Source organism: Macaca fascicularis, chromosome 15 (genome assembly GCF_037993035.2).
Source record: "Macaca fascicularis isolate 582-1 chromosome 15, T2T-MFA8v1.1".
Taxonomy (NCBI): domain Eukaryota; kingdom Metazoa; phylum Chordata; class Mammalia; order Primates; family Cercopithecidae; genus Macaca; species Macaca fascicularis.
In genome coordinates this window covers 98,771,689-98,793,724 of record NC_088389.1, presented here as the reverse complement: position 1 = coordinate 98,793,724, position 22,036 = coordinate 98,771,689, and the positions used below count along the sequence as shown (strand labels likewise).

Here is a 22,036-nt window from a genome sequence, read left to right as displayed (position 1 = left end):
CCCTATCTCTAGAAAAAATAATAGTTTAGAAAATAAAATTATAGTGAGAAACACAAACAGCTATTCACACAGTTAGGAATGGAGAGTTCTTCATTACAGTATTTAGGAGGTGTACATATATTTCCCCATTTAATCCTTCCTGGAGCAGCTCTTCATTTTCAGTCCTCATTCCTTACATCTAAACTTAGTCCCCAAGTCTCCCTCTTAGATGAGATAAGCATTCTTAGGATGCAGTAGTTTCAATTCTCTATTCCTTAGAGGAAGATGAAGGCATGAAAATGTTTGCTTATGGATGCTTTGTATCTTTTAGAAACTTTATCCTATAATCGGAGAAAAAATGCTTGTGGCATTGGAATAGATTTATTTGCATCCAATGAACTCTATAGTTATTCAACTTCTGCTCAGCATTTAATCACCCACAGGTGGCATTTACAATGCTGTCTACTTCTTGCTGCAAATATTATCCCTTAATTACATCACAGTGGGACTTAGAACGCATTAGCGCACTGAATGATTCAGAAATGTGGGAGGCCAAAGAAGGACAAGTCTGGACGGTTTTCAATGGACCCAACTTGTCATCATGAGAAACAGACCCGCAAATATAGAGTTAATATTCTTGAGCTGTACTGGGCACTGTAGAAATGCCAAGGCCACCCCGTTAGAAATGCCAAGGCCACCCTGTTAGAAACCAGGTCTTTACTCTGGGGAATGACAGAAGAGATTTCTCTCTAGTGTGGTTGTGGCCCCTTCTCTTGGCTCCCAGGTCACCATATTTTATAGTCTATTTAAGGAAAGAGAGAGAGAATGAACTTGGTTCAGAATCTTCATGAAAATTTCACAGAATTTAGGAAGCATCTTGTCTAAATCTCTTGTTTTAAATTTTTGGTTTTCTTCTCCAGTTCTTGTCTCCTTTAGAGTGGTTTTGATTTTGAGATTGGTTTTGACAGTTCCCCAGTCCCAGACGAGCGTCCCCTTTCCTGCACCTCCCCCCATCCACGACATGAAAATGGAAAGAATCCAGTGAGGTCTGAACCCCAGATAAAATTGGCAAGCTAAGTTTGCCTTGGGTGACCTCACCTTTTCATTTCTGTCCATTTTCCTCTCTTTTTGTTCCTTGCCATCACCCCATACCTCAAAAAACCTGCGACTCATGGCTTTTCTATACTGATCCCCAAAATAAAAGTCTCTTTTCAAGCAAAGATCTCTAAACTCATTCACTTATCACTCCCAAGAGTATTATCATTTTGTGCCGGGTGCGGTGGCTCACGCCTGTAATCCTAGCACTTTCGGAGGCTGAGGCGGGTGAATCACCTGAGTGAGGTCAAGAGTTTGAGACTAGCCTGGCCAACATGGTAAACCCTCATCTCTACTAAAAATACAAAAAGTAGCTGGGCATGGTGGTGGGTGTCTGTAATCCCAGCTACTCAGGAGGCTGAGGCAGGAGAATCTCTTGAACCCAGGAAGCAGAAGTTGCAGTGAGCTGAGATCCCGCCATTGCACTCCAGCCTGGGCAACAGAAAAAAAAAAAAAGCATTATCATTTTGGCGAGGACAGCAGTTCCTATTTCTTAATTGAAGAAATCCAGATTTATTCTCATTCCAAGAGTCTGTCAGGTAACTTTTTCACTGTTGATGTTGCTATTTCCATGCCAATCAGTAATCCTGGTCATAGTTGTATCCCTTAAAGAGATCAAATAAATGAAAATGAAGATTTTTGGGGCAGATAAATTCAGGGATATTTCTTCATTTATAGAGGATTCACCTCATGAATTTGAAATATGGCTTGACTTATAAAAAGTTGATCTACCTGGAACTTGTAGACAATACATCTATCGGGCCAAACAATAAATGCTTACACTGAGAAAGCCAGGTTTGGGATTTCAAATTCGTGTGCCCTTAACATAAACTGCAGAGCCCCCTTGGGTGGAGGGAACTATTACCTGGTTCTAATGGCAGATGTCATCTGGCCTTGAGTGCCAGTGGTAACCAGAGTCACACATTTGAGGATTTTGGTATTGATGAGGGTTGCAGTTGAACATCACCTGAGTTGAACTCCAGTTATCTTTACCTCTCTTAAAGGAGCAGCTGCCACAGAGCCTCAGGTGAAGTTGGCTTGGGGTAGACCCGCATTGCCTTCCAGTCCCCAGCCTCACCTTCCTCCCACCTTTTCACTGCCTCTTTTCTTTGCCCTGCCCCTTCAGGTGTCCTGTGTGGGGCACCATTCGAGTTGCATTCTATTGTATTAGGTTGGTGCAAATGTAATTGTGGTAATGTGTGAGTGCTGCCCCGTGTCTCTACCTTATTCAAGTTTCTTTAAGGAACAGCTGTAGATGAGTTCTGGTAGAACTGGGTAGTGCTCCCGGAAGTATCCCCACGGGTCAGTGGGGGTTGGGCATTCATAAAATAAATCCTTGCTCTAACAATAGAGACCAACTTCTAGAGCCAGAAGTGTTCATCCCAGGAATGACCAGGGGCTCTCAAATCAGGGCCTTGGTCCCTCTGCAGTGCCATGTGCAGCCTCTGTGGGTTAGAGGCATGGAGCTAGAGCAGGGTCCTCTGAACCAGAGCCAGGCAGGAGGCTCTGAGAAATCAGAAGCAGAAGCACAGCAATTCCGAAAGCAGAGCAGAACAGCTGGAAAAAACTGAGTTGATGAAAGGGATTATCTAAATCCGAGCTTGGCATTCCTTGCTCTGTGTTCAGATTAAGAAAACACTAGTGGTTTGCCTAGGAACACATATTCACCAACTCCTGGCTTGTTTTCCATGTGGCCCAACAGCTGGTACTAGAGACACCAGCTGCTTTCTGGTGGGGGCAGAATGAAAACAGCATGGGCTGAAGCCAAGGCCCAGCGAGGCCTTCAAGGGCATCCTATCCTGAGGCCGCCAGGGGAGTATGTGCAGAGATCACAGGCGCTGAGGTTGTAATGAGCTTGTTAAGCTCCCTGCCGTCCCTTTAACTGGTGATTACAGTAAAGAGAGCCACATAAAGTACATTTTCATCTCTCATTTCAGCCCCCGAGAGCCTCTGAGGTCTTGCTTATCCAATTATCAGACTTGCTGTGGAGGACTGTGCTTGCCGAGAACAAGCGTATCAGTTGGAGCATGATTTCTCTGATGGATAATTAGCTGTTTTCAGCACTCCTCCTATTCAACTGAATGTTCTCAGACCAGAAGTCTGATCTGACCTAACGGGGATGCGCATATCGCAGTGGAGTCTTAAGGAGTACTACACGCCTTCTCTTCTGCGGGGGAAAAAGAATGGCATAGCATGTATGCAGGAGCTGACCGGAAGGAACATCTGCGAGTTATGATTTAGTGACTAGAATTTCTAAGGAAAGGAACCAGAAATAACTCCAAATGAAGTGGTTAGGAAGGGGGGCAGAACATGGGGAGTATCTTTGAAAGGGACTTTATTTCATCCCAGGAAATGGATTCCCAGTTTAAGCCCAGTCAGCTCTATATTAGGAGTGGATCTTGTCAGTGCTGGGGGAAGGAAGGGTGGTTGTGCATCAGAGTTAAGTGTCCAGCCCCACCCTGGAGACTCCCATTCAGGAAGTCTGGGATGGGGCACTGGTGGTCTGACACTCTCTTTTGTTCAAATCAAATCTTCCCCCTCCTTCTCATGGAAGGGAAGCTTCCACCAACCCTTAGTGAGTTCCTCTACTGTGTGGAGTTGTCCAATGCTCCATACCAGGCACAGCGGCTCACACCTGCAATCCCAGCGCTTTGGGAGGCCGAGGCGGGAGGATCCATTGAGCCCAGGAGTTCAAGACCAGCCTAGGCAACATAGTGAGATCCTGTCTCTACAACAACAGCAACAAATTAGCCAGGGGAGGGGGTCCACACCTGCAGTCCCAGTTACTTGGAAGGCTGAGGCAGGAGGATCGCTTAACCTAGGAAGGTCGAGGCTACAGTGAGCCGTGATCATGCCCACTGCCCTCCAGCCTGGGCGACCGAGTGAGACACTCTCAAAAAACAGAAAACTCTGTCCTAAGTATAAGATGATTTGGAAGCCCAGTCCTTGGTTTTATTAGGCTTAGCAAGCAGTTGCTTATGGAACAGAAGCTTTTATAAACAAACCATTTACTTAGGAAGGGCAGTGGCAGCCCAGGCAAAATCTAGTCATTTAAATTAGCCAAGGAATGGAGACAAAGACAAAGTGAATTTCTGGTGCTGGTTGCAGCTTGGTCTCAATAATAAATCAGGAACACAATCCCCGCATTCCTAATGCCTTGCTCCAAAACTCAGCAATCCTCCTATTTGTAAAAACGAAAAAATTCAGGAGGGAACCAATTGCCTAAGGTTATGACAGCAAAGCTGCCGTTCCAGTATAACATTCAACCACTAGAGGGCACAATTCACTCACTTTCTAGATTCAGACACACGACTACCTTTTTCGTTACAAAACATATGAAGTCGTGATTTATGAAAGTAGGACGCATATTTTACTTTTTGCCCTTGAAGTGCAAGACCAAGAAAAACTGAAAAGTATTGCAGCGTCCTACGTGATCACTATTGTCATTTTTCGCAAAGGATTTTATTCTAGCCTGTCAGTTTCTGCCTCCTTTCATTAGTAAGTCCTGACCTTAGACCTCTGGCATTTTGAGGGAAGGTGTAGTGGGGAGGGGGATCAAGAGATGCATCCCTTAAGGTAGCTAGAGATCGAAATCTTATCATTTTGGGGAGAGTTGCTTACTATACATATTTACACATTCACTAATTCTGCCTCGTATGTAAACCAAAGAATGTGCCAAATTTTCCTAGAATCGTGGTTGAGGCAGGTAGGAAGTAGGAGTAAGGAGGTGCTGTGTACATTAGTGTCACTGATTCCACCGTTCACAACTCCATATCACTCTCCTTATTTTATACTCATTTGAGTCCACAATGCTTTGGTGTTACAGCCCATGTACAACTGTCCTCCCTAAAAGTCCTGCTGTCGGTTTAACAGTGACGAATGTCATTTTTCCACTATCCTTTACATAAAATTCAGCAGGAAGGTTCATGAGGCATCGTGTTTCTACATGGGTTACACTGGTTGATGGAGGCAGAAGCAATGGAGAAGTAGTGGTGAAATTAAAGCAAAGTTAGGCTTGCATTTGACTGTGATCTTGAACAAGTTTGTCTAGATTAGAGGGAGCACCTAAAATCCAAAAAGCCTTTTTTACTTTGATTTCTATACTTTTGTTAGTTTTAAAAATTATTTTTTAAAATCAGTCCTTTGAAGTGGCTTGTTCTCTTCTGATGGGACGGCTTTGGGGAACTGTTTAGTCTTATTTCTTTTGTGAGTGGGAAGTTGTGGGGACGCTACTTTGTAGCTTTTTCATCCTCAGTTCTGACCTCCTCATGTACTTTACAGATGCCCCCAAAGGTCAGCATTCATCCACCTTTCCCTGGAAGTGTTTGGCCATCTCTAAAGCAGAGGTATTTTAACAGCTCTCCTTAATGGATGTCCTGTGGTTTCAGGCCTCAGACAGGCTACCCTTGGGTCCTCAGCAGAAGTAGGGAATCATCTTATACTTCCGGATCGTCTTATACTCAGGCAAAATATGAGATGCTGCGTCAGGGTTTCCCAAGGAAAGAAACTGAGTGGGAGGTGCAGGTAAACCCCACAGTACAAAATAAAACAGAGCTGTCAGTAGTTGAAAGGACTGTATTTTGACAGCATAATAAGGTAATTGTTTAAAACCATGGCTAATTCATCAGATGTCATGTGTCTTTTATAGTTAAAAGATGGAATTTCTTTACCCACTGGTATAAACAACAGAAAGATTCTAAAACTTTCAAAAAATGTGCCAGTTCTGCCTGCTTTGTTTCATGTTCTTTGACAACTTTCAAAATGTAAACTGAGATTCATGTAACTATTAGTGGGAATATATATAAATATCATGGCTTCATAAGGATAAAATTAGAGGAGCTTAACATAATGGCTCATTTTAATGATTTCTAAGCGGTTTCCATGCTCAGGTTAATAATTGTACATTTAGCAATAAGAAAATCTCAAAGCCTATTTCTTATCTTTCCTTAGAGTTATAGCTTTTAAACCCAACCTGGTTGTTCCTTTTGTACCACTCCACTCACTCGATAAGGGTGACATGGGCTGAGCTTTCTCTCCTATCAGGGTTCAAAGGCAAGTTTAGTAGCGTTTCTAAACTTCCCTCAATCAGCTCACAGGAAACAGACCAGTTTCGTTATCCTATTAACAGATTTACATTTCTGTTCTCTCAAAGTGTCAGTTAATGTCCTTAAAGGTAATATGCACAAATATACACGATAGTTTCTAAATTTTTCTCGGAAACCTTAGAATTCCGATTCATTCTCTTTGGCTCAGACTTGGGTGAATTTGCTTCTCAGAGTAGGGGCATGAACAATTATTCTTCACTTAATGTAATCTGTTTCTTCTTTCTCTTTCCCCCGCCCTCCAATAGCCCTTCTGAGCTTGTTTGTTCTTCCCTTACTCCCATTGTTGAAAACGTGGCCTCCCCTCATTCTCACCTTTCCAGAAATCTCCCTGTGCTCCTCAAGCTCGGCTCATCGCAAACTTGGAGTTCTGTTTTCTCATGCCCTTCTTGCGTTTTCTTCTTTTAAGAGACAGGGTCTTGCTCGGTCTCCCAGATTGGAGTGAAGTGGTATGATTCTAGCTCACTGCAGCCTCAAACTCCTGGGCTCAAGCGATCCTCCCACCTCAGCCTCCCGAGAAGCTAGGACCACTGTTGTGTGTCACCACGCCAGCTACTTATTTTATCTTTTCTAGAGACAAGGTCTCACTCTGTTGCCCAGGCTGGTCTTGAACTCCTAGCCTCAAGCAATCTTCCTACCTCAGCCTCCCAAAGGACTGGGAGGTGCCACTCTTCTTGCATTTTTTACCTTTGCATTTATTTCCTCGTTACAATACTTTTAACTTAATGACTGTTGAACTAGATTCTGCCAATGTACATGCCGTCCAGGACACGTTCATGCCACTTTAATTCTCTTAGAACATCAGTGAGATAGTCTTACTGGGGAGAGAGAAAGGGCAGGGGTTTGGTTTTCTGGCAGGTTTTCTTTCACTTTAATAACCAGCCTACCCTTGTGGGGGGAGGAATTGATTGACGGCTGCCTCCTCTTTTGTAAAGAACAAACATCAAATTAGTGGTTTGTCCTCACTCTGCGGCTAAGTGGAATAATAACCCCTGTGCTCCTCAATGCCGCTCCCTGCATTATTTTGAAACCAATATAATTTTGTTGGGACGGAATGTAGGAGGAATGTGGAAGAAGAATCACTGAAGGGGGACCAGTCAGCCTGACAGGCGGCAACTCTGGTGCCAAAGAATGGACACAGGATCAGAGCTGTGGACCTCCGTCCTGACTGCAAACTTCCTGAGGGTGGCAGAGATTCATACTATTTCTCCCATCAGGATAAAAATCAGTGTGTTGGAGCTCACTCAGGAAGTGCTTTTTGGGATTGGCATGGGAAGGGGATGAGGCCGGTTGACAATTAACCTAGTTCACTGGGGTTTTGTTGTAGGAGCTGGGTGGTGGCACCATATGGCCAACAGGAGATGCCAGTGACATCCCTAATTTCTCTAGCTTCCTGATAGGTCCTGGTAGGGTCGGGGGTCCACCAGGATTTGCCTTGTATGGTCTACCTCTGACTGAAATTAAACTCTAAGTAGGTAACTGGGGAAGGCCTTTCTCCAGTGAGGTTTTGATGTAATCTCATCATCGGGGACTGGATTGGACCTGGAGAAATCAGTTTTTCTATAGTCTTGTTTCTAGAGTGGCACCCTGGTCTCGGGCAGGTCAGAAGGACAGATAGTTGGTCACTACCTTCAACACCAATCATGGCTGGAAAAGGGCCCTAGTAGGGGGTGCCTTTCTCACTTACCAATCACAAAGGCTCGAAGATTGTCTGCAATTCTTTCAGGTGACACAAAGCTGTCATTAGAGCTGCCCATTGGCAAATCATGTTCAAGTTTTTGATCATCACATTGCAGTCTTCCTTCACTGTTTCTTCCCCGGGCCCTGGAATTAAGACTGGGCTCCATTTGACAAGTTATCTTCTATGCAGGTAGAGCAGGCTACGTCAGCTCACAGCATCTACTCAGTAGGCACAGAAATACCCATTGAATGGGACTGAGAAAGTGGAATGGGAGGGGAAGGTGTGAAGAACAGGAAGTTTTCCTCTTTATGTCCCAAGTCTGTCTACGTAGAGCAACAGGATGGTGATGATGCTTTCTGGTTAAAGACGTCATGGCAACAGTCTTCCCTCGACAGCTCTCTAGCAATAGCCAGTGGCATGTAAACCCTGCGTTTTTGCACTGTATCCAGTGTTTCCAACTCCCTTATAGAACTTTCCCTGAAGTCAGCAAGAACCCTGTGAGAATCAGGATTTGTCTAGAAATTTAGCATTTACCTAATCAATGATTCTCTAGACATGCCAGTACCTCTAAAGGATTCATATGCATGTTTGGTGGGCTTCGAGCATGTGGCAATTTGGAGAAGGAAGTGGAGAATGCAGTAGCAGCAGGAGAAATGTTTGATGTTGCTAAACATCAACTCCATGGCAAACCTAGAACTGGGGGAATGGGAGGCATGGTGCGGGTAGCTGCTGACACACAACTCTGGAGACAGCTGCCTGCAAAGCTGGATGGGACTCCAGGCAATAGGCTTTAGGGCCTAACTGCCCCGTCAAGGTCACCGATTGTGACAGGAGCCATGGTCCACAGCATTGAGCATAGAATTATTATTACTACTAAGCATGAGCCTCACCATGATGCTCTTGGGGTAGAACACAAGAGCCCAGAGAGAATATGCTTATTTTGTGCAACCTCTAATGTTTCCTCCCAGAGTTGTGATGAAACTGAACCAAACTCTAGCATGAGAATTGGTATCCCAGGTCAGCAGCCAAAACAAGTGGTGACACTTGGCCAGGCATGGTGGCTCACACCTGTAATCCCAGCACTTTGGAAGGCCGAGGTGGGTGGATCACAAGGTCAAGAGTTTGAGACAAGCCTGGCCAACATAGTGAAACCCCGTCTCTACTAAAATACAGAAAATTAGCTGGGCGTGGTGGTGGGCACCTGTAATCCCAGCTACTTGGGAGGCTGAGGCAGGAGAATCGCTTGAACTCGGAGGCAGAGGTTGCAGTGAGCCGAGATCACACCACTGCACTCCAGTCCAGCGACAGTGCGAGACTCTGTCTCAAAAAAAAAAAAAAAAAAAAAAAGTGCTGATACTTAATCTAGCTCTGAAAGAAATGAAGTCTGTAAGAGGGACTGTTAACCCTCAAAATGGTCTGGGGATGCTACATGAAGTCTGTAAGAGGGACTGTTAACCCTCAAAATGGTCTGGGGATGCTACATCCCATTGTGGACTTGTCACACTGCTGTGAGTGTAGGGAGTGGGAACCCTTCTTCTCAGCTCCTTCCTCACCATGTGTCATTTAGGGACAAAGGGAGCAGGATATCTTCCCTTTGAAAAATCTCATATGCCTAGCAATACTCATCACCCTGTGAATATTGTTGATGCATTCACTTAACCAATATTATAAGCCCCTGCTGTGTGTCAGACACTATGCTCGGTGCTGAAATAGACAAGGAGGGGTGTCTTTGAAGGCAAATCCCAGTCTCCTAAGAGACACTAGAACCACAGGCAACTACGCTGATCTATGCAATGACATGTAATGCAACTTTGTCCTGCAACCACCTTGAGATCTTTGAAAGTTCTCCTATCTCCAAAACTCAGACAAATCCTCTCTCTTGCCAAGTGCCTAAAGCAAGGATGTGTTTATAGAGGTAGCTGGGGGCATCTGGCCAATTTATTTCCTGGCAGACCTGCTGTTTCCCCCGATTCCAATACTTTCTTCCCCAACCCAAACCAAGGCATCTAGCAATGTTAAAAACATCAAGAGTGATAAAACAAGCATTTTAATGAAGATTATTGATTTATTCATTGGCTGTTTCTTTAAATAGATAGAGAACTAATAAAGGATCTACCCCCAAATAACCAAAAATATCAGCCTCAGCACCAGCAGAAATTGGAAGCGTTCTGGTATTTATATGTGTTTTGCTCAGCTGGCAGATTTGTTGTAGGAAACTATTTGCAAAGCCTGGGAAAAATGTGCTCCCTCTGTCTGTTAAAGGAACATGCAGGTTGGTTGGTGCTGGTTCTCCATCTGACAATTCTGTCTGGTGGCCTTAAAAAAAAAAAAAATACAGCATAGTCCAGATTTGGACTATGCAAATGGTATCTTTAAACTTAACTTTTAGATCTTGAGCAAAGCCAAATATTATTGAAATGTTTATTTTGATTTTAACTGCAGGAGGTTTTCATTCAAAATGTGTTGCTTTAGGGGAAAAGGAAGGATGTTTATACTAGGTACTTTTTAGCATTCTTCTTTAGGAGACATTAATTAATTTAGTTCATATAATCAAAACTGGAATCAAGGAAAAATTATTTATACTTTTAGAAATTCTCATGTTCTTATACTTCTTTGGAGATTGAATTGACTCCAAAGAGACTATTTTGTGATTAAGAATATTTTTGTGGCCGGGCACGGTGGCTCACGCCTGTAATCCCAGTACTTTGGGAGGCCAAGGCAGGTGGATCACCTGAGACCAGCAGTTCGAGACCAGCCTGGCCAACATGGCAAAACCCTGTCTTTACTAAAACTACTAAAATTAGCCAGCTGTGGCAGCGGGTGCCTGTAATCCCAGCTACTCAGGAGGCTGAGGCAGGAGACTCACTTGAACCTGGGAAGCAGAGGTGGCAGTGGGCCAAGATCACGGCATTCCACTCCAGCCTGGGTGACAGAGCAAGTCTCCGTCTAAAAAAAAAAAGAATATTTTTGTATAGGGAGTCATTATAGTATGTCCTTAGACCAGGAGGTCCTGTTGAGGCAGAAATTTTTGAAGTAAAACCATTTTTTTTGAAGGAAACACATATTTAAATATCAAAGAACACTGGACATATACTTTTTAAAATTTATATACTTGTATTAGTTATCTATTTCTAAACAAAACCTTTGCAGCTCAAAACCACAGTCATTATCTCACAGGTTTATGTAGGTTATGCAGGTGCAGCTGACCTGCTTGGTCTGAGCCTTGGAAAGGCTGCAGTGAGGATGTCAGCCTAGGCTGCCGTCACCGCAAGAGTGTCCTGGGGGTGGATCCACTCCCAAGCTCACTCCTGTGGCTGTTGGCAGGATGCAGTTGCTCATGGGTTGTTAGGCTGAGGGCCTCAGTTCCTCACTAGGCCAGAGGCTTCCTTTAGTTCCCTCACATGTTTTCTCATGGGGGCAGCTCACAGCGTAGCAATTGGCTTCATCAGAACAAGCAAGCAGGAGGGTAAGAGACAGAAAGCAAGATAGAGGCCAGGGCCTTTCACAGCCTGACCTCAAGAGCGGTACCTCATCACTTTTGCCCTTTTTTGACAAACGTCCTATTGACTTTTGTCACTACATCAGAAGCAAGTCACTAGGTCTAGCCCACACTCAAAGGGAGAGGATTTCACAGAGCAAGAATATCAGGAAGCAGAATCATTGGTTATTTAATCAGAAGCTGCTGGCACAGTTCTTAATGAAACTATAAAACATTGAATTGAGAGGAATATGGGGGTAGGAGGATGACAAGGGAAGGCAGGTTAATTCTGTGGATGCTGAGGACAATGTGCCTCATGAAAAGTGTTCCCATCAGACTGGTGTATTTCTTTTTCTTTTTCTTTTTTTTTGAGATGGAGTCTTGCACTCGGTTCACTGCAGCCTCCACCTTCCGGGTTCAAGCAATTCCCCTGCCTCAGCTTCCTGAATAGCTGGGATTACAGGCGCATGCCACCACGCCTGGCTTATTTTTTGTATTTTAGTAGAGATGGGGTTTCACCTTGTTGGCCAGGATGGTCTCAATCTCCTGACCCTGTGATCTACCTGCCTTGGCCTCCCAAAGTGCTGGGATTACAGGCATGAGCCACCACGCCCAGCCCAGAATGGTGTATTTCTAGGACAATGCATCACTCTCTAATAAAAGAAAAAAAACAGCCACTTCTTGACAGATACCCAAAGGTATGGAGTCCCTTACTAAACCACACTCCAAAGAAATAAGCCTGCAAAATAGGGGAAAGTTGTTTTTCACCTAGAATGCAGATTCCCTGCATTTTCTTATTTTCTAATAGTGGGGAGAAACCCTAAGCTGTACATATGAAGGAGTGGACTCATTTCTCCTCTTGCACAGCACCCCCAGCACCTTGTACACCCCATTCCTCCCTAACTCCCAACCACACACTCACCTCCCAAGCGTCTGCAGATCTACATACATATTATCAAGTCTGTACAGAGTACTGAGTGAAATGGTCACTGTAGCTATGGAAAGGTGAGATTTGCAGGCAGTCTGAAATGTCTCTTGCTAAAGTAGTTCCGATCCTTTCCCCATTTAGAATGAAATACATTCTTCGTAAATGATTGTGGGGCAGAAAAAGAAAACCACACTGGAAATAGGATTCTAATAAACCAACATGGGGCTCGAGCTGGTGAACCCATTTCTGAACCATCCCTATACAGAAACCACAAGACAAATAAGAAAAAGAATATCCAGATCACTTAGACCCTTCAAACCACATCCTGGGTTCCAAGGAGAGTGGCTGCGAGTTAGGAAAGATACGTTTATCCAGTGGACCTTTTGACTCTTTTGTCAATCTTAAGTTTAAGAAAAAATTGTAGAGTAAAAAATTTTGGTTTGGGTCCCTTCCCACCTTCCCTTGCTTTGTCACGTTCCTTAAGCCTCTAAGCATCCAGATCTTCCCCACAGCAGTGCTTCCCGGTCAGTGATTACCCTCTCCTCTTTTTATCTCTTTTCTTCACGCGCACCTTCAGTCCATAAATCCAAGCTTTCTGTAAGGAGGGAGGGTGAGTAAACTAATTCATACTAAGGTGAGAGTGAATTATATATAAACCTCTTAATATATTAAATCTACTAAGCAGTGTTTCAGAAGGAAATTTGCTAACGTGGACATCTTACTTGAAAAAATTTCAGTTGGTTCAACAAAGTATGGTTTAGAAATCATTTTCTATCAGGAGAGATTTTTTTTTTTTCTTAAAGCAGCTAGGTTTCCCCAGCAGATTTTGAACACTTGAATATTTGTGATTCTTTCCTATGGGAATCTGATCTGGATGAGACTGAAGACCTTAAACCCTCTAGCTTTCCCTTTGGGTCTTTTGCTATTGAAAACTAGTTGGACTTAAACAAGTTAAGTGTGTTTTAAGGATGGCTCCTTTCACCCATTTCTAAAAGCTAGCATTTTTGAGGTTCTGCTTTATTTAGCAGAAGGAATGCTGGTTTTCCAATCTCTCACTCAAAAAGAACTTTTACTTATCTCATAAAAAAGAGTGGGATGGAGATTAATGTAATAGAAAAGTTATACTAGAAATATCATGGCAGCTGTATTTAATCAATTCATGTTCAAAGATAAATTAGTAGTAGTAATAAGAGTTGTGCTGTATAAAATCACCATATCTCATGTTCAAATTGCAGATTATCAGTTGAAAAAGCATGGATTGTTTTCCCCCTGAAAGAAATCTTTTAAAGTGGTACCATAAGAGACATTAAGGCTGGCTATTGTTTTATTTCTCTCTCTCTTTCTGTCATTTGATTTCTGACTTTGAGTGGATTTTTTTAACATTACAAAATCATAGAGAAAGAATATTGGATCATTTATTGTAGAGTTTTTAAACAATTTGATACCATTGTGTTTCTGGCGTCGTAACTGCATTTGCTGTTTGTGAGGGGTGTAAAGGTCCCTGATGTTCAGTGTACAGTACCAGCATTTGTACAAAACATTGCAGCCTGGCCTGTGGAGGACAGGGGTTACTAAGGGGCAAGCTGCTGCTTGCGATAATACCCCCAGTGCCTCCTTCTAATCTTGCACCATTTCCTAGGGCAGACAGCCTTGTGGGGCTCTGACTGGTGCCCTGGAACATGTTTCACCTTCCATTTTTCTTGCTCTGATTTCTGAAGACAGAATGTTCTCTTCACCCTACACATCAGGAGTTTTCCTTCTGTTTTCATTTTTCACTGGTTCCTTTGTGAATTTGCACTTTGATCTAACCTAAAACATTGGAAACAGGAATAAACACAAATAATGGCATGAGGCCGTGGCCACAGAATGACAAGACAGGACACAGCAAATAAATAGAAAGAGAAGGCTCATAAATTTCTATTTATTTATTTACTTACTTATTTCTTGAGACAGGGTCTCATTCTGTCACCCAGGCTGAAGTGCAGTGGCATGATCATAGCTCACTGCAGCCTTGAACTCCTGGGCTCAAGTGATCCTCCAGCCTCAGCCTTCTGAGTAGCTGGGATTACAGGCACACACCACCATGCCTGGCTAAGTAAAAAAAAAAAAATTCTTTTGTACAGATGGGGTCTCACTATGTTCCCCAGGCTAGTCTCGAACTCCTGGGCTCAAACAGTCCTCCTGCCTTGACCTCCCAAAGTGCTGGGATTATAGGCCTGCGCCACTGTGCTCAACTCCTTCCCATTCTAAAAAGTGTCTAAGGCAGTTATGGAGATTATATAATAAGGTATAAAATTTCTGAGTGAAAGGAAAATGAGAGAGAAATAAATGTAAATGTGTATGCGGTTAATATGTACACAGAATGTTTCGTAAGTCCTTTGACGGTTCCTTTAAAAATCACCTGCAGGCCAGGCACAGTGGCTCATGCCTGTAATCCCAGCAGTTTGGTAGGCTGAGGTAGGCAGATCACTTGAGGTCAGGAGTTCAAGACCAACCTGGCCAACATGGTGAAACCCTGTCTCTACTAAAAATACAAAAATTAGCCAGATGTGGTAGCATGCACCTGTAGTCCCAGCTCCTTAGGAGGCTGAAGCAGGAGAATGGCGTGAACCCAGGAAGTGGAGGTTGCAGTGAGCTGAGATCGCGCCATTGCACTTCAGCCTGGGTGACAGAGGGAGACTCCATCTCAAAGAGAAACAACAACAACAACAGCAACAAAAACACCTGCAAATTTGAGCTGCCTAGCAGCCAAGCAAAAAAGGGAATCACAACAATAAGATTCATATGTCTGCCAATTTAAAAACAAATCAGTTCTCTTGGATCAGTGCTTCTCAAACTGGAATGTACATTTGAGACACCTGGTGCATGTTAAAATGTAGGTTCTGATCTAGCAGATCCATGGTGCATTTCTTTTTTTTTTTCTTTTTTTTTTGAGACGGAGTCTCGCTCTGTCGCCCAGGCTGGAGTGCAGTGGCTGAATCTCAGCTCACTGCAAGCTCCGCCTCCCAGATTTACGCCATTCTCCTGCCTCAGCCTCCTGAGTAGCTGGGACTACAGGTGCCCGCCACCTCACCCGGCTAGTTTTTTGTATTTTTTTTTTTAGTAGAGACGGGGTTTCACCGTGTTAGCCAAGATGCTCTCGATCTCCTGACCTCGTGATCCGCCCGTCTCAGCCTCCCAAAGTGCTGGATTACAGGCTTGAGCCACCACGCCCGGCCTCCATGGTGCATTTCTAACTGGCTTCCAGGCAATGCTATGCTGATGCTGATGCTGACGTTGATGCTGCTACTCCCTGGACTGCCCTTTGAGTAGTAAAAGTTTAGCTCACTCAAAAAAACCTCATAGTTTATTTGGAGTAACATCCCTTTAGCTCTTTAGCCCTTGTAAATATTATAAGACTACATTACAATAAAGTTCTGGTGAGTCTAATTGTTGACCAGAGAGATTGTTTACTTCAGAGCACCTGGATTTGAATCATGCTATGCCACCTGCTGCTGTCTTACCTGGTACAAGTTAATGCATTCTCCTCGCATCTCAGTTTAATCGTTTTCTGAATGAGACTAATAGTAGTACCTGTCATAGATGCTTGTAACAGTGCCTTCATAGAGTAAGAATGAAATAATGTTAGCTATTTTTTATTGTTACATTTAAAATAGATTTTGCTGGCAGTGAAATATGAATGATAAATTAAAATCATCTCCTCAACTCTTTTCCTTTCATAAGTATCTTAAAATAATGTATCTAGATTTGCAATTTCATTCTGAATCCTTGAATAAAAGACACCAGATAATCAGAAGATATTACTGACATTAGTAGGCATTTGAAGTTCACTCTGATGGAATCAGTCTGTTTACAACAAATTGCTATAGAGAGTAAAAAGCACCAACCTTTTCCGGTAGTTTTTGAATGCCAGCATCTTTGTTCATGCAGTTGGCTTTGCTGCATTTCCACTTCAGTAAATAGGTCATCAATTTTTTGGCTCTGTCTTTGCAAAAAAAAATAAAAATAAATAAAATAAAATAAAATAAAAACTACAGAGGGTGAATTTTAAAACACAAATAAAGAAAAAGAAATTACTTTGAAATTTCCAAAATTGTTTGGCTGAAAGAGCTTATTTAGAAAAACAGAGCTTTTTATGTATAAATCTGTTTCAGTGGTGGTATATCAGAATTGCATGTTGCGAGTAGTTTGCTATCAAACCAATGCTTGTGTTTCAAGCTATTAAAGAATGAATACAATAGGCCAGGTACGGTGGCTAATGCCTGTAATCTCAACATTTTGGGAGGCCAAGGTGGGCGGATCACTTGAGGTCAGGAGTTCAAGACCAGCCTGGTCAACATGGTGAAACCCTGTCTCTACTAAAAATATAAAAATTAGCCAGGCCTGGTGGTGTGCTCCTGTAGTCCCAGCTACTTGGGAGGCTGAGGCAGGAGAATTGCTTGAAGCTGGGAGGTGGAGGTTGCAGTTAGCCGAGATCACGCCACTGCACTCCAGCCTGGGCAACAGAGCAAGACTCCATCTCAAAAAAAAAAAAAAAAAAAAAAGAATAAAATAGAAACACCAATTTTTTTGGTATTTTATACCTTCCCCCAAATATCCATACCCAAGGCATTTTTAAGATTTCCCTAAGCTGGAAGCAGCAGACCACATGTTATTTAAAACATATTAAGATGTACCTACTGCCTCCTGTATTATGTATATTTTCTATATAATTTTATAACAATCTGCAAAGTAGCAGGAAAAAACTTTCGCCTTCAGATTAAACTCAGAAGAGTTGCCATTGGCTAACTGAAAACCTTTGTATTTGATAAGCATTTAATTAAAAATTTATTAATTTTGGTTTTGAGGTTTTACTTTTCATATTTTTAGAACCAATAACTTTTTGTGGAATCCTAAGTTGTTCATCGATCCTAGGTGCAGTGTTTGTCATCCTGAGAGCTTCAATGGCCCTGCCAAAACCTCAACCTCAGCTCAGAGTAGGAAATTGTCAAACACTCAGTAACTGGTAAGCAAATGGATTTCAGTCACTAAATGGAACTGGAGGAATGGAGGCTTGGGCTTGTAATCTTAGCGCTTTGGGAGGCCCAGGCATAAGGACCACTTGAGCCCACGAGTTCGAGACCAGCCTGGGTAACATGGGAAGATTTCACCTCTACAAAAAGCAAAAAAAAAATTAGTCAGGCCTTGTGGTGGCTTGCACCTGTAGTCCCAGAAACTTAGGAGGCTGAGGTGGAGGATTGCTTGAGCCCAGAAAGTTGAGGCTGCGGTGAGCTGTGATCACGCCACTGCACTCCAGCCCAAGCGAAAGAGCATAGACTCTATCTCCAAAAAAAAAAAAAAAAAAAAGAGGCTGTGAGAGAGGAAGGCAGGGGAATGTTAATCAGAGAGATATATAGAGTCTGGGAGAGACTGAAAGAGAGGCAGAGAGAAATACACAAATTAAAGACACAGACTGAGAGAAATGGAAAAATGAAGAGAGGATCTCGGAGAGATTGATTGACTTCCCAGGTAACATACAATATCTCACAATCCTGCAGAGTGTTTAAAGTTGCATTTTAAAAGGCACTCAGTTAGTTTACACAATCCTGGTAAGAAGATCATCTTAATTAGTATCATATTTTGTAGTTTTCAAAGCAGTTCTTAGGCATCATTGCATTTCAGACTTGGCTCTAGCCCTTTTATTACAGGTGATGAAATTGACTTGTTCACCTTACATTTGTAGAGCATTTTGCAATTTTTTGAAGGACATTTCCACCCATTATCTAATCACAAGTCTCCATAAATCCCATCTCCCCTGGTATAAAAGAAACTTAAATTACAGGTGCTACTGAGATTCACAATGCAGCCCACAAAATCAGCAAATATTTTTTCTTTGTTTCCTCCTTTTTTAAAAAAGGCGTATATTTGACATTACTACTTTGTTTCGGCCTGCATATTGAAATAACAAAAATAAAACCAAAATTGGCACCAATTTTATTTCAAAATAAAATCTACTTTTTTCACTTTCCCACATCATCTTCTAGCTGCTAGCCTTCATGCATATTCAATTTTTGCATATTTACAGCCCTGTCAAAGATAAAATTTTATTTTCTGCATTTCCACTCAACATTATACACTGAGTATTGGCTCATCTCAGTCCCACTCCCTTCCTGGGAGTTAGTTTCCTGGCCTTCAGAAAATGGGATGTTGGACCAAATTATCTTGAGTTTCCTTCCAGCTGTGTGCTCGGTGGGGAGTGCTGGCAATGTGGCGCGGGACACTGAATATCTTTCAAAGAGATACCCAGGAAATAGAAGCAACAAGGGTTATTCGACCTTAAACAACTACCGATGATACTCTGGCTCTCTTTGGGATTTTTAAGGCCCTGTAAGTAAAATATTATCAGATTACAGAAGGCTTGGGATTCTGGCTTTATCACATGACTGATTGGTCCTCCATGTTCTCCTTGGCAGATATGGGAATCAGTGACACAATGTTTTTTACTCAAAACATGGTTTAGCTTACCATCACCAGGAATGGCCAATGCATACGCGTTCGCACTGTGAAGGTTTATTTGCACCTCCACTCTTCTTAACCAGGCTTTTTCACAGAAGAAATAACCCCAACTTCATGAACCCTATTCCCATGACCTATTTGCCAATCTGTTAAAATAATGGCCAACTCAAATGATCAGTAATGATTGACTCACCATGACATCATCCATCACCTTTGTCACTGGAAGCCCATTTGCCTTGAAGAGTGCTGCATCTTCCGACTTTGCTCCAGCAACTTCAGCTCCTCATTAAATCCCTCCCTGTAGGTCATCCCTGCAACCAGTTGACACTGGAGCTCAGCAGCCTGCTGAGGGGGGCCTTCACCCCTCTTGTTGAGCTGCTCCTCTCTCCTCTCAAAGCCCTCTTTCCTTCTCTCCTGCTGGCTGACCTAGAAGCTCAGCTAAAGAGGTGTTCGAGGTGTCCAGTTGCTTAAACAGGTGGCCCGTGTGCTTTTTGCTGTAACTCACTTGCTCCTTGAGCTCAGCTCCAAGCTGTAGAAGACCATGGGAGAGCACATTGATGTCATCTGGGGAATAAGTAACAGGGTCGGGTTTCTCTGTTTGTTTCCTTGCACCAGATAAAGAGTAGGATAAACTTGGGAGAAGCCAAAGTGATGTTTTTGCATTGTGGCTTTGAATGATTTCCAGGTCCCTTGGTTAACCTATTCTCAGCAAAGGAAATAGAAGATGGTCCCAAGATGGTAAGAGCAGAGTGTTTGGCTGAAAATTTGATCTAAAAATGACCAGATTCCACAGATTAACCCCAGAGCTGCTCAATTACAGCAGTTTAAAAATAAGTTGAGGGCTCGTTGCTAAATCAGTGGAAAGAATTTGGAGTTTCCAAAATAGTTTGTAATCAAGAAAAGCCATCTGACAGGGGCTTGGAGGGGAAATTGCTGATGAATATCAAATGCCCAGTTCTCTATGTGGTGATATATGTGACTGAAGAAAACCGCTTTTGTCCACATTTGGAGAAAGATAAGATTATACTAAATGCCTGGCACAGACACTGGACCTTCAGTTACTTAGAAAACTTTCAAAATAACTTTGCCATAACAAGTGGCAAATTATTAAGGTCATGGGCTGTCCTCTCAGAAATACTTAGATAACATGATTCTCTGGCTAGTATGAGATGCTTAATTGATCACATATGAAGCATATGAGCCTGTTTATCAGTTCGTTAATAATTATTCTTATCTGGCTTGGACTCCGGGTTACTGGCCACGCAGGCAGATCTTCCCTCCCAAAAGAAAACATTATTATTCTTTTGTATTCATTTCTTTAAAAGCATGCAGATTTAACAAAACATATTACTTAGCACTCTTACTGATTTAGAAATACGATGACCCTTAGGAAATGCATCTCCTTAAAAGAAATTCCAGGCAAACTCATTTACCCTTCCTGGGAGTTAGTTTCCTGGCCTTCAGAAAATGGGATGTTGGACCAAATTATCTTGAGTTTCCTTCCAGCTGTGTGCTCGGTGGGGAGTGCTGGCAATGTGGCGCGGGACACTGAATATCTGTGGTGGTGATGTTCGGATACAGGGGTGAGCAATCCCTTCGGAAGCAATGGGCAAAATTGCTGAGCAGTGGTGGGGGTGCACGGGAATGGGTGGTGGTGCCCTGGTATTGGAATGTAAGAGACGAGTGTGGTGAGAACAGTCTGGCAGGGCTACTACTGTTATGATTTACACAGTCCCTTTCATCCAGCTACTTCAAAGCACCTTCACAAACTTTGGCTCATTATGCCTTCAAACACAGCATTCAAGAAAGGTTGACTGGCGTCTTTTAATTAATTCAAAGATGATGAAGCTAAGCATTACAGAATATAAAGGGATTCTTCCAAAAGTATGCTGCACTGCAGAGGGGCAAGATATATAAAGTGTTCACCACAGCTTTCTAACTGAAACAAGGAAATAACCTAAACACTTATTTTTAGAGGAGACCAGTGTAAATTATGGCATATTCACAACATGCAATGATATGCACCCATTAAAATCATGTTTATTGAAAACAGTCACATTGGTGAAATGGTCATAACTGAACAATATTTGGTGGCATAAGAAAAGATAAAGCTTTGTACATACAGTATGACAAAAATGTTTAATGTGGCCGGGCATAGTGACTTACGCCTATAATTCCAGTACTGTGGGAGGCCAAGGCAGGAGTATCACTGAAGGCCAGGAGTTCAAGACCAGCCTGGGCACCATAGTGAGACCCTGTCTCTACAAAAAATTTAAAAATTACCCAGGTGTCCTGATGCATGCCTACTATTGTAGCTACTTGGGCAGCTGAGGCTGGAGGATCACTGGAGCCCAGGAGGTCAAGGCTGCAGTAAGCCATGATCACACCACTGCACTCCAGCCTGGACAACAGAGTGAGATCCTGTCCTGTCTCAAAAATTGGAGAAAAAAAAAAAAAGTTTCATGTGTAGAGGGGAAAAGGCTAAATGGAAATGTGTTAAAGTCTTAACAGTGATCCTCCTCAGTGCAGTGGTATAGTGGGTGGTTGCTATGCTTTTCTTTATACTTTTATGTACTTCTAAGTTATGCAAGGTTAAAAAAAAATGGGCACACATGACTTTCATAATCATCTCTGAATATGATAATCATATGATTATGAAAGAGGGAGTGTGTATGTGAAAGTGGAATGGACCAATTAAATAGAATGGTAGGGAAGACCTCAGAAGATATGACATATGAGCTAACTCCAAAGATGAGAAGAACCAGTCATTTAGTGAATGGAGAAGCACTCTGGGGAACAGAGGCATGAAGGAAAGAAGAAGTTTGGAATGTTCTAGGTTTTGAAAAAAGGCCAGCATGGGAGAATGGTGAGAGATAAGGTCAGAGCCATTGCCAAGGGCAAGGTCATGTAGGACCCGTGATAAAAAGTTTGGGAAACCCTTGTAGGGCCTGACATAATTTATTTTACATTTTTGAAAGATCCTTCTGACCAATATATGAAGAACATTGTAAGAGGCAAGTGTAGAAGTCAAGATCTATTGAGAAGGCGTTGCAGGGGTCCAGGTGAGAATGAGGGTGGTTCGGAGTGGAGAGACAGGGACAAGGTAGGTTGGAGTGTGGGTCTGACTTGCTAGCCGTGTGGAGGAAATAATTATCATAATAACTATCATTTATGTTTTTAGAGGGCCATGTAACTGCAGTATGTTTTCAGTGTTCACATTTATAGGTTTACAGACTTTGTACTTGATAAGGTACAGAAGTAAATCATTTGTCGTAAAT

The 22,036-nt window shown here is 42.7% G+C and overlaps 1 protein-coding gene and 1 long non-coding RNA gene across 17 annotated transcripts in view; one reads left to right on the top strand and one right to left on the bottom strand.

Moving 5' to 3' along the window:
* DOCK8 (dedicator of cytokinesis 8) overlaps positions 1-22,036 on the top strand; it is a 238,793-nt gene that overhangs the window by 117,512 nt on the left and 99,245 nt on the right. The window contains exon 1 of one of the 12 annotated variants that reach the window (XM_074017600.1): positions 17,248-17,268. The exons of the other annotated variants lie outside the window; for them this stretch is intronic. The gene's annotated coding sequence lies outside the window, so the exon portion shown is untranslated. Of the gene's footprint in view, positions 1-17,247; positions 17,269-22,036 lie in introns of those variants that run through there. 12 annotated transcript variants of the gene reach the window in all.
* Positions 10,674-19,272, bottom strand: LOC102144587 (uncharacterized). 5 transcript variants are annotated; one of them, XR_012424769.1, is made up of 4 exons: positions 18,952-19,272; positions 16,151-16,248; positions 15,767-15,861; positions 13,951-14,072 (listed from the first exon to the last, which is right to left on the bottom strand). It is a non-coding gene; the product is annotated as an uncharacterized lncRNA (long non-coding RNA). The 5 variants fall into 5 exon arrangements; XR_012424770.1 differs by lacking the exons at positions 13,951-14,072; positions 15,767-15,861 and adding an exon at positions 10,674-10,803; XR_012424768.1 differs by lacking the exon at positions 15,767-15,861 and having other exon boundaries at positions 13,665-14,072; positions 16,151-16,244.